This window comes from Protopterus annectens, chromosome 7.part0 (assembly GCF_019279795.1).
Source record: "Protopterus annectens isolate FY-2018-M chromosome 7.part0, PAN1.0, whole genome shotgun sequence".
NCBI classification, from domain to species: Eukaryota; Metazoa; Chordata; order Ceratodontiformes; family Protopteridae; genus Protopterus; species Protopterus annectens.
Genome location: NC_056739.1, coordinates 1,523,816,050 through 1,523,830,577, shown reverse-complemented (window position 1 = coordinate 1,523,830,577; position 14,528 = coordinate 1,523,816,050). Strand labels below are relative to the sequence as shown.

The window sequence follows — 14,528 nt, the reverse complement described above, 5'->3', positions numbered from 1 at the left end:
CCTGAGAGCCCAAAGCAAAAGAAACAAATAACTGTCGAGACTGTCTGAACCCTTTAGTCCTGCTCAAATAATAACGCAACTGCCTGTGAATATCCAAAGTGTGCAAAATTTTCTCCCCTTTATTTTGGGGATCAGCATAAAAAGTAGGCAAATGAATAGATTGGTTCAAGGCCACATTTGAAACCACTTTAGGCATAAAAGTAGGGTTAGTACGCAGAGATACCCTATTCTTATGAAAAATCAGGAAGGGTTCAACTGCCATTAGAGCCTGTAACTCAGATACCCTTCTAGCAGACGTAATGGCCAACAAAAAAGCAGTCTTCCAAGACAAAAACTTTAACTCAGACGTAGCTGCAGGTTCAAAAGGAGGTAAAGTAAGTTTTTCCAACACAAAATTGAGATCCCAGGAAGAAGTAGGAGCTCTACGCGGGGGTCTTATGTTCTTTGCCCCTCTAAGGAATTGCTTAAACAAAGGATGAGAGAATAATGGTGGGTCACAGTCATAGTGAGCAGAAATGGCTGCAGCATGAACTTTACAGAGGAGAAAGACAAACCCTTGTCTAATAATTCTGTAAGATATTGAAGAGAAACACTCAAATCAGGCCTGGAAACATCAAAGCTCTTTGCTTTGCTCCAAATAAAAAATCTCCTCCATTTATCAGCATAAACTTTCCTTGTACTAGGCCTTCTGGCCTCCAAAATAACATTCAAAACTTGTTGAGGAAGCTGCGACCCTCCAGGTTCTAGAACAGAATATGCCAGGCTGTTAGATGCAGGGACTGAATCCTGACATTGAGGAAATGATTGCCTGCCTGAGACAAAAGGTGTGGAATTGAAGGCAAAGGCCAAGGAGGCTCCCGTACTAAACTCCTCAGCAGAGGGTACCAGTGCTGTCGAGGCCAATCCGGAGCTATTAGAATCATGGAGGGCTTGTCTTGTCTGACCTTCAAGAGCACCTTGGGAAGGAGAGGCAGAGGAGGAAAGGCATAAACGTGAAGATTGCTCCAACTGAATGATAGAGCATCCACTTTCCAAGCTGTTGGATGAAACATCTTTGTGCAAAACTTTGGCAACTGGAAATTTAGTGGCGAAGCGAACAGATCTATGTCTGGAGTCCCCATATCACTGTCAACTGTCGAAATACATGAGGATCCAACTTCCACTCGTGGGGATCCACCATCTGTCTGCTCAAAACATCTGCTAAGGAGTTCTGTGCTCCTGGCAGAAACCTTGCCTGAAGAGTGAGGTGCAAACTGAGAGCAGTCTCCCACAAAATCATAGCTTGCCTGCAAAGAGGGTACGAATGTGTTCCCCCTGCTTGTTGATGTACCACATGACAGTTGTGTTGTCTGTTTGAATCAACACTTGTCCTGGGTGAAGTAGATCCTTGAAAGCCATCAATGCAAATTGGACTGCTAACATCTCCTTCAAGTTGATATGTAAATGTTGAAGTCTGGCAGGCCACGTGTCTTGAACCCATTTTCCATTGAGGTGTGCTCCCAAGCCTTGTCCGAGGCATCTGTCGTTAAGATCTGACTCGCCTCTGGTCGGGTCACAGAGAGTCCCTTGTTTAGGTGACATTCCTGGGCCCACCACAAAATTCCTTTTGAATGCAAGGTATTATCTGAATGACAGTGTCCAGATCGTGGCAGTGTTGTGTCCATACATTTTGAGATACCATTGTAACTTCCTCATATGCAGTTTGGCATTGGGAAGCACCAGAATACAAGATGCCATGAACCCCAAGGCTTGAAGGACTGTCCTTGCAGTCAGCCTGGACCGTAGAGACAATTGTTGGAAGTAAAGTGTAAGGTTCCTTTGCTTGTCCAGGGTCAAAAAAGCCATCTGGGAAGCTGTATTCAGTCTCACACCCAGAAAGCACATTTCCTGAGAGGGTACTAGACTGGACTTTGTTTCGTTCACAGAATACCCTAGGCACCTTAACACTGCCATAACATACTGTAGATGGTGTAGTAGCTTGTTTTTGTCTTGAGCAAGAATCAGGCAATCGTCCAAATAAGGATAAATTTGTATTCCTCTTAACCTTAAGAAGGCTATCACTGGAGCCAGAACCTTTGTGAACACCCTGGGCGCAGTAGATAAGCCAAAGGGCAATGCAGAGAACTGATAATGTAAAGTCCCAGCCCGAAAACACAGGAATCTCTTGCAACTGGGCCTGATAGGAACATGAAGATAAGCCTCTTTGAGATCCAGAGTTACCATCCAGTGATCTTTGCCCAACAGAGGCAGAAGTTGTTGCAACGTCAACATTTTGAATTTTGGAATGTCCAGGTATGTGTTGAGGATAGATAAATCCAAAATTGGCCTCCAAGTGTCTCCTTTCTTTGGTACAAGAAACAGGCGAGAATAAAATCCTAGGCCTACTTCTGACAGAGGGACCTGCTGTATAGCCCCCATTTGAAGAAGTAAAGAAATCTGTTTGTGAGCCTCTACCCTTTGCTGAGGAGGAACATCTGGCATGCCTTTGAAAGGAGGCAATGTGTGGAAATAAAACTTGTAGCCTCGGTCTATAATGTCCAACACCCATTTGTCCTGGGTGACTAAAAGCCAGTTTTGCTTGAAGAGTGCCAACTTTCCTCCCAGAGGAGCTGCCAGACAGGAAGGATCTGGCAGCTGAAGATGCAGGTCATTGGGCCTGTTTACGAAAGGACTGGCCCCTGCCCTCACCTGTAGATTGTGCAGGGGAACTCCACGTTCTAGGCCTGAAAGAACCCTGAGCTCTGCCCCTACCACGCCTAGATCTGCCCCTAGACTGTAAATCAGAAGAAGGGTAAGCCCATCCCTTAGTAGGCCAATTCCTGCTAAACTTAGGGGGCTGCACCTGCAAAAAATCTTTAACAGTCTGCATAGACTTAGCTTTGTCTTCCATTTTCTTTAAGACAGATTCCACAGGAGAACCAAACAAAACTTCAGACTGCAAAGGAGCATCCAAAATTCTAGCTTTAACATGCTCTGACAAGTTCTGATCCTTAAGCCAGGCGTGCCTCGAATAACTGATCCAGTGGCAGCCACCCTGGAAGAAGCCTGTAAAGCATCAAAACCACACTGCAAAGAATGCTTACCCACCTGATCAGAGGCATGAACCAAATCCTGTAATTCCTTACACTCTATGCCCTCTGCCAAAGCATCTACCTTAGATTTTAACTGAGTAAGGAGAAAATTCTGGTACTTCAACATATGAAACTGGCAATTCAAAGCCCTCATTGCTAGAGTGGAAGAGGTATACACTTTTTCCCCACCTATCCAAAGCTCTAGAGTCTTTATCCATAGGAACTGGATTCTTTACAACAGAAGCCCTGACACCCTTAGGTCCCTGGCTAATAGTTTCTGGGTCAGCCCTTGGGCTCTTATACAGATATTTATGAGCCTCTGGCACTCTGTAATACCTATCTGGTTTAACTGGCGAGGAGGCAAAGAGTCTGGATTAAGAGAAGCCTCCGAGAAAACATCCTGAACAACATCCAAAACAGGAGGTATAGCCAAGGGCCGATGTTGTGGCAAAACAAAAATTCCCTAAGCCTCTTTCGGGAATCTGAGAAATCCTGACCTTCCCATTTAAAATGCTCCCTCATAGAATGCAGGGTTTCTGAAAAGAAAAATCCTCTGGAGGAGAAGCAGAAGGACTGGAATCCTCTGCCTGAATCAGAATAAGGAGGAAAATCCTGAATGTCTTCAGCCGAAGACTCTGAGTAATCTGAAGCCTGTTCCAAACTTTCCACCTCTGGCTCCACCCTAGGCCTCTTATCTGGAGGGGACATAGAACCACTGATTAAGGAAATCAAATCTTCTGCCATTTTAAGCATGTGTTTTTTAGGCACAGAACCTGCAGAACTAGGACTGACACCTGAGGAAGGCAAACCAGGCCTGACCTTGGAAGGTACCTTAGAGACAGAAGGAGAAGGCCTAACCACCTTAGGCAAAGAAGGGAGTACAGCAACCTGAGAGGCCCCCTCAGCCTGACCTGACTCCTGAGTGGCCACATCCTGCAAAATTAATGGCTCCCCCTGAGACTCAGCTGAAACCTCGGCTGGATCCACAGATTCCACCGTAGTTTCTAAAGAACCGGCGTCCGGAACGGACGACTCATCCTGTTTGGACCTTAACGATTTTTCTTTGCGCTTCTTAGCGGTAGCGGGCGGAGGATCCGATGGCATATTGTAATTACACCGCTTACCGAAGACTAGCCTAGCGCAATCTAACCTACGTTTAATGGTGCGCTTATTAAACCTAGCACAAAAGCGACACCCGACCACGTCGTGCTCAGGCCCCAAACAAGGAATACAGAGAGAGTGGTAATCCCTATGCGGTATCTGTTTCCCACAAGAAATACAATTATTCACTTTTTCTGACATCCGGAATTAACTGAGGCAAGAAAAAACAAAAATATTCCCCAACGGGGTACTTAGCCCAACTTGGTTTCGGTCTGAAACTCAGAATACGAAAATTTCAGAACGTCGAACGGCACTTGCAAACGCTGCTTCTGCTTCGGACCATGCGGCAAAAAAGACTGAGGATATGACGTCGGTCATGCGCTTTAATACCATGACGCACTGACGTCAGATCTGAGCGCCATGACCGACGCCAGCCTAATACTTTGGTATTCGGGCCGACCGAGGACAGCGGACTACCCACAGGTTATGACTGCAGCAATGTGAGATGAAGAACATCAAGCACAATCAGCCTCTCCCTTTTATATCCATGCAAATGATGAAATTCAATTAGACAAATCACAATTAGCCCTACGTTCAAAGCACCTCCCACCATCCAAATCCTAAAAAATAAAAAGATATAACATTTAAAACTATACATAACATAAACCTAAAAATAAATATATGCTATACAAAAATATATACTATCTTATAAAAATAGATATCACAGACAATCATTTTAGCTGTCTCCTATTCCTTAACTTAGAAGTGATGGAAAAATGGTCATTCAAACCTTGTCCTATATGCGCCCCTAGTTTTATACTCCAGTCAAGCTCTCTCTCTCTTCCATTCTCGAGCTAATGTCACCCATCCTAGCATCTTCCGTAACCATTTCTAGTACACTGAACTTATGTTCTATTCCACAAGATAGAATGTGTTTGGCAACAGCATTATAATTCTGTCCCCTTTTTAGGTTCATAGGTAGGTTCTAGGCTACTAGCCCTAGGGCCTATATAAGCCTAGCAAAAAACGTACCCTGGCTTTCGCCACCCAAGAAAATTATTTTCCTGTCACCCTGTCATGCAGAGCCACAGAAGTGATCCCTGGGGTGAATTTCCTAGTTCCCATCCAATCATCAAGATTTTTCTTGAAGAGTGCTAATGAGGAGCTCTGTTTGACATAGATAGGTAGTCTGTTCAAATTATGGGAAGTCTCTGGGACAGGAATCTAGCCCTCCAGCATGTTCTGTTTATTGTGGTGACAAGGTTTAGGTCCCTAGAGCGTGTAGCTCGGAGGGATTGGGATTTCTTTAAGTGGAGCATGTCCAACAGCTCTGGGTTTGACATAGCTCTGTATGTTAGGCAGAGATCACCTCTGAGTAGGCGATATGCGGAGTAAAGCTGGAGTTTTTTGAGACGGTCTGCGTAGGGCATCTGTTTGAGGCCAGTAATCCTCTTTGTGAGGTATTTCAGTGGCCTTTCCAGTTGTTGTAGATGACTTGTGAGGTACATACCAAAAGGGGCGTTGTACTCTAAAATGGGTCTAGTGAGCGATGAGTAGAGGGGAACAATGACCTCTTTTTTTCTGGATTAGAAACCTTTTGTGATGAGGTGAGCCACATACAAGGATTTCCTGACCACTGTGGCAATGTGATTATCAAAGGAGAGACTATTGTCCACCTGTGTCCCAAGGTCTCATCACATTCTCGGCATTAAGTAGACTACCAGCTATGTGATAGTTCATGGGTACAGAGTTTTTACCAAAGGGGATGACAATACACTTTTTGGCATTGAGCTTCAGGCCATGGCTTTGACACCAGGCATATGTCTCAGTGAGGCCCTTTTGTAGTATGCCCACATCACTAGGAGTTTCGATTATGGCTCCTGGTTTGCAGCCATCTGAAAACTTTGTTAGCCAAAGACCTTCTGTGTTAGCCTGTACTTCAGAGAAGTAAATACCAAACAGGAGAGGACTCAGGACTGAACCCTGTAGTACACCACTTGTCACTGGTCTGAAGTTGGATTTGGAGTCTGCTACTTTCACAGTGTGGGTTCTGTCCATGAGCCAGTTGGCAACCCAGCTTGTGACATAGGGATTTATACCTAGTTTAGTGAGCTTATCTATAATTCCAGAGTGGGGGACAGTGTCGAAAGCCTTGGCGAGATCTAGATAAGCTGTGTGAACCACCTTACCCTCATCTATGACTTTGGTGACTGCTTCAAAGAAGTCAATCAGATTTAGGAGACATGAACTGCCTTTTACAAACCCAAACTGGGTAGGGTCCAGAGTTTAGAGATTACCAATGTCTTTGTTTATGAGTTCCATGATGATACATTCCATGGCCTTGCAGACCAGGCTCGTCAGGCTAATGGTGCGGTAGCTCCCAGGGTCCATCGTGGCTCCCCCTTTGTGGAGTGGGATAACTGTCACGGTGCGCCATTCAGTGGGCACAAAGCCTGAGGTGAGGCTATGATTGAACATGGTACTTAGGTAGGGTGCCAGTTCATTCTGTAGTTCATGTAGAACGCAGCCTGGGATATTGTCAGGTCCCATGGATGCTGTGTTCTTGGCTTTGGAGAGTGTGTTTTTTACTTGTACAGCCATGATTACAGGAACTTTGCATTTTGCATTCTTCCGGTATAGTGATGGGCCCTCTAGGGGGTGGGGGGGGTGGGGTAAAGTTAGCACTGAACCTATCTGCCAGGATGTTGGCAATATCAGTTGGTTCTGTATATTTAGTGCCATTGTGCTGTATATCAGAGCAGATCTGAGTGTTGCCATTGAGATTCTTGACATAGCTATAGAATGCTTTGTGGTTTTCTTTAGAGTCAGTGGCAATTCTGTTTTCGTAACTAGCTTTGGAGGATTTTATGAGGGATCTCAGCTTCTTACTGAGGTTGACCAGGGAGTTTCTCCAATCATGGGCTTTTACTCTTTTGCAACAGTTTCTTTCTTCTGTTGTAGAGTTTGTTTATGACAGAGGACCACCAGATTGGCTTTCTTTTTTTGGAGGATAGCATCTTGGTTTTATTAGGGAAAGCATGATCCATGCACTCGTGTAAGTGCTTATAAAGTGCATTTGTGTAGGATTCAGCAGTCGTACCTATATTGTCCATCTGCAAGGGTGTAATGAAGTTTGCAACTTCTGTCTTAAGAAGTGTGAAGTTGACTTTGGAGAAGTTTTTTTTCGGTTTCCTTAATTGGGGGTGGGGGCAGGATGTGGATGTCTAGGGTGATTAGCTTGTGGTCGGATCTGACCAACAAGGAATTAATTGACCTCTGGTGTGGAACACCGGTTGCCCATGCTGGTAATGACCAGGTCTAGGATATTGCTGCCACTGGTAGGGGTGTGAATAAGTTGACCCAAGGCGCTGGAATTTATGAATTCCAGAAAACGTTGAGCAAAAGAGTTCGTACATGAGTAGTTTTCCCAGTTAATGGTGGGGTAGTTAAAATCGCCCATTATTAGGGTGTTGGGTTGTACCCTAATACTTTCCAGTGTATCAAGAAATGAGGAGTGGGAATCCTGGGGCATGGTGGGGGGTCTGTAGCAAGCTACAATTTGGATTGCGGTCTTGCCCAGAGTTAGTTGCACTTGGATACTCTCAGATGCATTATGTTGTGCAACTAGCCTGGAGGTGTGGATATCCTTAATGAATATGGACACGCCTCCACCTTTAGTGCTTCATTCTGGGTTAGGTGGCCGAAAGGTGTGGTATGAATTATAGCCTGGTAATGCAGGGGTGGTTTCTGGAGCTTTGAACCAGGTCTCTGTCACTGCACAGATGTCTATGTTCTCCATTTTAAGGAGTGCCTCGAGTGAGTGCATTTTGAGGTTTAGACTTCTAGCATTGAGTAGCATTACCCTCAGATTTTGCTTGCTTGTACCTGTTACGGTGGTGAATTTGTCATTTGAACCTTGCCTAAAAAAGGCACTAAAGGCATGGCAAGAGCCTTAGCCAGTATCCGGAATCCCAAGGGCGACAGGTGCAGGCCATCTCTGGCAAAGCATCATGGTCTGTCGATCATGTTGTCCCAGGCACAAAAATACTGGATCCCCTTAGAATGACACCAGAAGCTTAGCCAATTGTTGAAGTCAATCATTTTGTCCTTGTACTGTGATATAATTCTGGGTGATGGCAGGATGCTACTCAGGGCTAGGGTCATACCTGCCTGGGCTACAAGATCGGAGAGCTCCTCCATGTATCTTTTCATGTAGTCCAGGGAGATACACCTCAGGTCATTCACACCAACATGGACAATGACAGTGTCATATTTGTACATGTTGTGGAGTGACCTGCGTGCATGCATTATGTCGTGGATCCTGGCACCTGACAGGCAGCTGACAGTAACTTTTTGTCCTTGTTTAGCCTGGTGAGTGGAAAGTACAGTTTTGTACCTACCATAAATGTAGATGTCCGAGAGGTATGCATCTCCAGTCCTAACAGATGGGTTGTCCTGCCTCAGGCAGCCCTTCGGTCGGCCGGATTCCAAAGTCTGGGTCTGGCCTCGGCTGATGTCGCACTTCACCCGACGTCACTGCTGCTGTCAGTTGGGTGTAAAGGCATCAGCCGACGCCATTTTCCTCAGTGTTTCTTGCCCCAGATGCCAGGTGCCCTCTAGGAAGGCTAAATTTGGATAAATGCAAATGATTCCAAACAGTAGAGAGCAAACAAAAAATAACATGTATGGACATATATACAAACAAATACACCATAATGATTCCCCCAGCTAACTACAAGATGGGCAAATACCCTAGGAGTACCACAGAGGGGAAGGAGGGTGGGTAATCCTGACTGCAGATGCATACCTCTCGGACATCTACATTTATGGTAGGTACAAAACTGTACTATGTCCTTCAAGGATGCATCTGCAGTCCTAACAGATGGGTAGAATACCATAGCCAAACTGGGGGAGGAGGCACTAAGAAGATTATGGTGTAGTTAAGATCCCTTGCAAAACAGCAGTGGCAAAACCTGCTCGGGATCTGGAGTATAAAGGCAGATTATAATGCTTGGCAAATGTATGCACGGAGCTCCAAGTAGCAGCCTCTAAAATGTCTTTGGTAGCCACTCCTCGTAAGAAAGCTGTAGTAGTGGCTGTAGCCCTTGTGGAGTGAGGTCTGATGTTTTCTGGAGTTGTCTTCCCATGAAAGGAGTAACAAAATCTAATGCAATTTCCTATCCATTTTGAGATTGTCTGTTTTGAAATTGCTTTTCCTTCCATTCCTGCTGCATATGCTACCAGAAGCTGGTCAGTTTTTCTATTGTTTTTGGTTCTATCCAGGTAGTAGCGCAATTGTCTGTGTACATCCAAGGTGTGCAGTAGTCTTTCCCCCCTGTTCTGTGGGTTGGGGAAGAATGTTGGTAGGTGGATTGCTTGGTTCAATGATACCCTGGAGACCACCTTTGGCATAAAAGTAGGGTTAGTTCTCAAGGACACTCTATCCTGATGGAAGATAAGGAAGGGCTGTACTGCCATTAATGCCTGTAATTCAGAAACCCTTCTTGCTGAAGTGATTGCTAGCAGGAAAGCAGTTTTCCAAGATAAGAACTGTAATTCTGCTGTTGCTGCTGGTTCAAAAGGAGGAAGTGTTAACTTTTCCAGCACAAAGTTCAGGTCCCATGTAGGCAGAGGTGGCTTCCTTGGAGGCTTCACATTTTTAATTCCTCTCAGAAACTGCCTGAGCAGAGGATGAGAGAAGACTGGAGGATCCATGTTGTACTCTGCTGAAATTGCTGATGCATGAATCTTGATGGAGGAGTAAGACAGGCCCTTGTGGAAAAGTTCTGCTAAATATTCCAGGATGTTAGCTATGTTTGCCAATGACACATTTTCTCCTTTTGCTGCACTCCAAATGAGGTATCTTTTCCATTTTGCTGAATAAGTCTTCCTTGTGGAGGGTCTGCGAGCCTCCAGGATAATGTCTTTAACCCTCTGAGATAAATCTGGGTTATTTTGTTTCATGTAAGATTCCAGGCAGCTAGCTGCAGTGTTTTCAAGTTTGGATGCAGGATCTTGAAGTTATTCTGTGTTAGCAGCAGAGGAACTAGAGGTAGAGGCCATGCGTGTGTCCGAGACATACTTCTCAGAAGCAGGTACCAATGCTGTCTCGGCCAGTCTGGAGCTATCAGTATGATCCTTGGGTGATCTTCTTTGATCTTCAGTAGCACTTTGTGCATCAAAGGTAGAGGTGGGAATGCATATGCTGTTAGGTTTTCCCAACTGAAGGATAGGGAGTCCACCTTCCAAGCAAGTGGGTGGTATGTCCTTGTGCAGAATTTTCTCAATTGGTGGTTGTGTGGGGATGCGAACAGGTCTATTTCTGGTATCCCCCATTTCTCTGTAATGGTTTTGAAGATGTCCGGATGCAGCATCCATTCGTGGACATCTGTGGAAGTCCTGCTTAATGTGTCTGCTAATATATTTTCTTTTCCTGGCACAAACAAGGCCTGGAGCTGAATGTTTAGGTCCAGGGCCACATTCCACAGGTCCATTGCCATCCGGCATAGAGGATATGAATGTGTGCCTCCCTGCTTGTTGATATACCACATCACTGTGGTGTTGTCCGTCCTTATCAGCAAATGACCCTGTTGAAGAAACGGTCTGAATGTCTGAATTGCCTGTTTCACTGCCAGCATCTCTTTTTGATTTATGTGTAGGTTCAGCTGGTCCTGTGCCCATAGGCTTGTATACACTTGTCTGCCATGTGTGCCCCCCAACCGAGGTCTGAGGCGTCCGTGGTGATAGTCTGGCTTGGGTGAGGGCTGTGGAAAGGCAGTCCTTTGTTCAACTGACAGGCCTGAGCCCACCACAGGAATTCTTGCTTCAGGCATGGAATTATTGGAATTTGGGTTTCTAGGCTGTGCTTGTGCTGAAACCATAAATTCCTTAGGTACCATTGTAACTTCCTCATATGCAGTCTGGCATGTGGGATCAATATTATGCAGGATGCCATGTAACCCAGGGCTTGCAGGATTTTCCTTGCTGTAAGGTGGTTCTGCGTTGTTAATGCCTTGAAATAGAGTGGTAGTTGGTTTTGCTTTTCTGCTGTGAGAAATGCCATTTGATTTAATGTGTCCAGTTCTGCACCCAAGAATGTAATCCTTTGGGATGGTACCAGCCTTGACTTTTTTATGTTGACTGTGTATCCCAAGGCCTGCAGTAGGTGAATAACCTTTTCCAAATCCTTTGTTAATTTGATTTTGTTGTCCGCTTGTAGCAGGCAGTCGTCCAGGTATGGATAAATCTGAATTCCCTGAAGCCTGCAATGAGCAATTACTGATGCCAGGCATTTCGTGAATACTCTGGGCGCAGTAGATAAGCCAAAGGGCAATGCTGAGAATTGATAATGCTCTGATCCTGCAAGAAATCTGAGGTATCTTCTGCAATCTGGTCGAATAGGGACGTGCAGGTATGCCTCCTTGAGATCTAGAGTCACCAGCCAAGCCTCCTTGCCCAGCATGGGAAGAAGGTGCTGTAGGGTCAGCATTTTGAATTTTGGAACAATGAGATATGTGTTGAGAGCGGACAGGTCGAGAATAGGCCTCCATTGGTTTTCTTTTCTTGGCACCAGGAAAAGTCTGGAATAAAATCCTTGTCCTTGTTCCATAGCCGGTACCTTTTCTATAGCTCTCATCCTTAGTAAGTGGTTGATTTGTTCTAGAGCGTTTGTCTTTTGGTTTGGTGGTAGGTTTGGCATTCCTCTCTTCCTTGGTAGAGTATGGAAGTGAAACCTATAACCTTTGTCTATTGTCTGCAAAATCCATTTGTCTCCTGTAATGTAATGCCAGTTTACTGAAAATAAGGCTAGTTTTCCGCCTAAGGGTGCTTCCAGTTGTTCCCTGGTAGGCGGTATCAGAGCCAAGTCACTGTGACTGTCCTGTGGAAGTGGTAGTAGCTGGATCTGCGGCAGTACTTCTCTGGTTGTTAGGTTGCCACTGACGTCCCCTGTAGGCACCTCTGGATTGACCTCTGCCTCTTGAGCGCCTATTTCTGCCTCTCTGTGCTCTGGTGTCTGGAAAGGACCAATTCTTCGAAGGCCAATTTCTACTAAACCTAGGAGGCTGGACCTGTAAGAAGTCCTTGACTGTTTGGACAGATTTAGCTTTTTCCTCCACCTTCTTTAACACTTGCTGTGCAGGGGAGCCAAACAAACTGAGTTTCTCCATGGGAGCATCTAGGAGCTTTGACTTTACATGGTCTGGTAAGGATTGCTCCTTTAACCATGCATGCCTTCTGATCACTGTACCAGTCATAGCTGATCTAAAGGAAGCCTCCAGTGCATCATAGCCGCATTTTAGGGAATGATTACTGACCTGCTGAGTGTTATGTACCAAATCCTGAAGGGACTTACGGTCTATAGGTTCAGGAGAGGATAGTTTTTTATTTAACTGATCTAACAAAAATTCCTGATACTGAATCATGTGGAATTGACAGTTTAAAGCCCTAGCCGAAAGAGTAGCAGAAGTATAAACTTTTTTACCCCATCTCTCTAATGCTCTAGATTCTCTTTCAGAGGGGAAGGGGTTTTTGGTAGTTGCTACAGCTTTGGGGCCTTGAGAAATAGTTTCAGGATCTGCAATAGGAGCCTTATACAGGTGGTAATGTGTGTCCGGGACCCTGTAGTATCTGTCAGGCTTAGCAGGGGCCGGAGGAAGAGAGTCAGGGGCAGTACAAGCATCATTGAATGCATCATCCACAACTGTTAGTACTGGAGGAATGGCTAAAGGCCTATGCTGTGGCAAATGCAAAAAGGTCCTGAGCCGTTTCCTAGAATCTGAAAAATCCTGGCCCTGCCATTGAAATTGTTCCCTCATAGCATGCAAGGTTTCCCCAAAAGAAAATTCCTCAGGAGGAGAGGCAGAAGGAATGGAGTCTTCTGCGTCAGAATCCTCATATGGAGAATAAGGGCCTTCTGGAGGATTTGAGTTTTCTGAATCATCAGAAGAATAATCCATAGAAACTGGTTCAGGGGGCTCAGCTCTAGGCCTCTTCTCTGGAGGGGGATGAGAGGCCCTGTCAGGGTGAGGTTGGGATCCCCTGATCAAAGAAATGAGATCCTCTGCCAGGCTAAGCATTTGGGAGCTAGAGCTAGGCCTGTGTGAGGGGGTCTTAGAAGGCAAGGCCTTAGAAGATTTAGCTGCTTTAGCCCTAGAGAAAGCCTTGATAGACATGGATGCAGGGGGCCTAGCAGCTCCACGTGCAGGAGTAGATATGTCTAAAGGAATAGTATCTGATAAATCTTGGGTGCCTGCTACAGCAGGAGAAATTTCAGTAGCAGATTCAGCCATGCTGTGTGAGGCCTCGGCTGCAGGAGGAATGTTTTCGGCCGAAGGAAGAACCGAGGACTCGGTTTCAGCTGAAATCGAGACACTCGCGGTTGGCTTAACCATGGTTTCGGCCGAAACTGCGGACCGCGAGTGTCGGTCCTTTTCCTTATGCTTTTTAGCTAATTGTGAAGTCGGAGTCTCAGACGGCATTTTGTAAGCAAAAGCGGGACAAAAAAACTCCTCCGCAAACTCCGACCGACGTCTAAGTGTCCGTCGGTTGAAGGAAGCACAGGCCAGACAAGCTGCTACGTCGTGGTCTGGGCCTAAGCAAGGAAGGCAGTAAGAGTGGAAATCCTTATGAGGTATTTGTTTCCCACAAGTTAAACAATTATTTACTTTTTCTGACATCGGCTGAGGCAAGAAAGAGTCCCCAACGGGGTACTTAGCTTTTTAGAAGTCTTCGGTAGTAGAAATCTCTGGATCTGACCGACCGGCACTTGCGAACAGCTTCTGCTTCGGGCACTGCGCGGCAAGAAAGACTGAGGAAAATGGCGTCGGCTGATGCCTTTATACCCAATTGACAGCAGCAGTGACGTCGGGTGAAGTGCGACATCAGCCGAGGCCAGACCCAGACTTTGGAATCCGGCCGACCGAAGGGCTGCCTGAGGCAGGACAACCCATCTGTTAGGACTGCAGATGCATCCTTGAAGGACATCATCAGTGTGCCTGACTATAGAGTCACCTATGACTAGAGTGTTGGGTACGTTGTTATGCCTTATGGGCTGTGGTTGAGTGGCACACTGAATTTGTGGGCTATGTGTTATTTGGGTTGTGCTGGGGGGTGGAGTTTGCTTGTGTTTCTGCTTTGGAGGTCCCTGATGCTTGGGCAGGTTTTTATTGAGAGCCTCCGCAAATGTAGGTGTGTGTTTTGTGTTTCTATGTGTGTGTTTTGCTAGTGTAGGTTTTGAGGGACTATGTGTTGAGTGTGGTGTGCTGCAAGTATTTACCTTCTCCTCTTGACTGTTAGTCCAGTTTTGGGTGAAGAGAGCTTTGCTTCCAGTTTGGCTATATAAGTGCATCTCTCACA

General features: G+C 45.7%; 1 protein-coding gene across 2 annotated transcripts in view; it reads right to left on the bottom strand.

Moving 5' to 3' along the window:
• ATG7 (autophagy related 7) overlaps positions 1–14,528 on the bottom strand; it is a 2,350,184-nt gene that overhangs the window by 772,400 nt on the left and 1,563,256 nt on the right. The window lies entirely within an intron of this gene.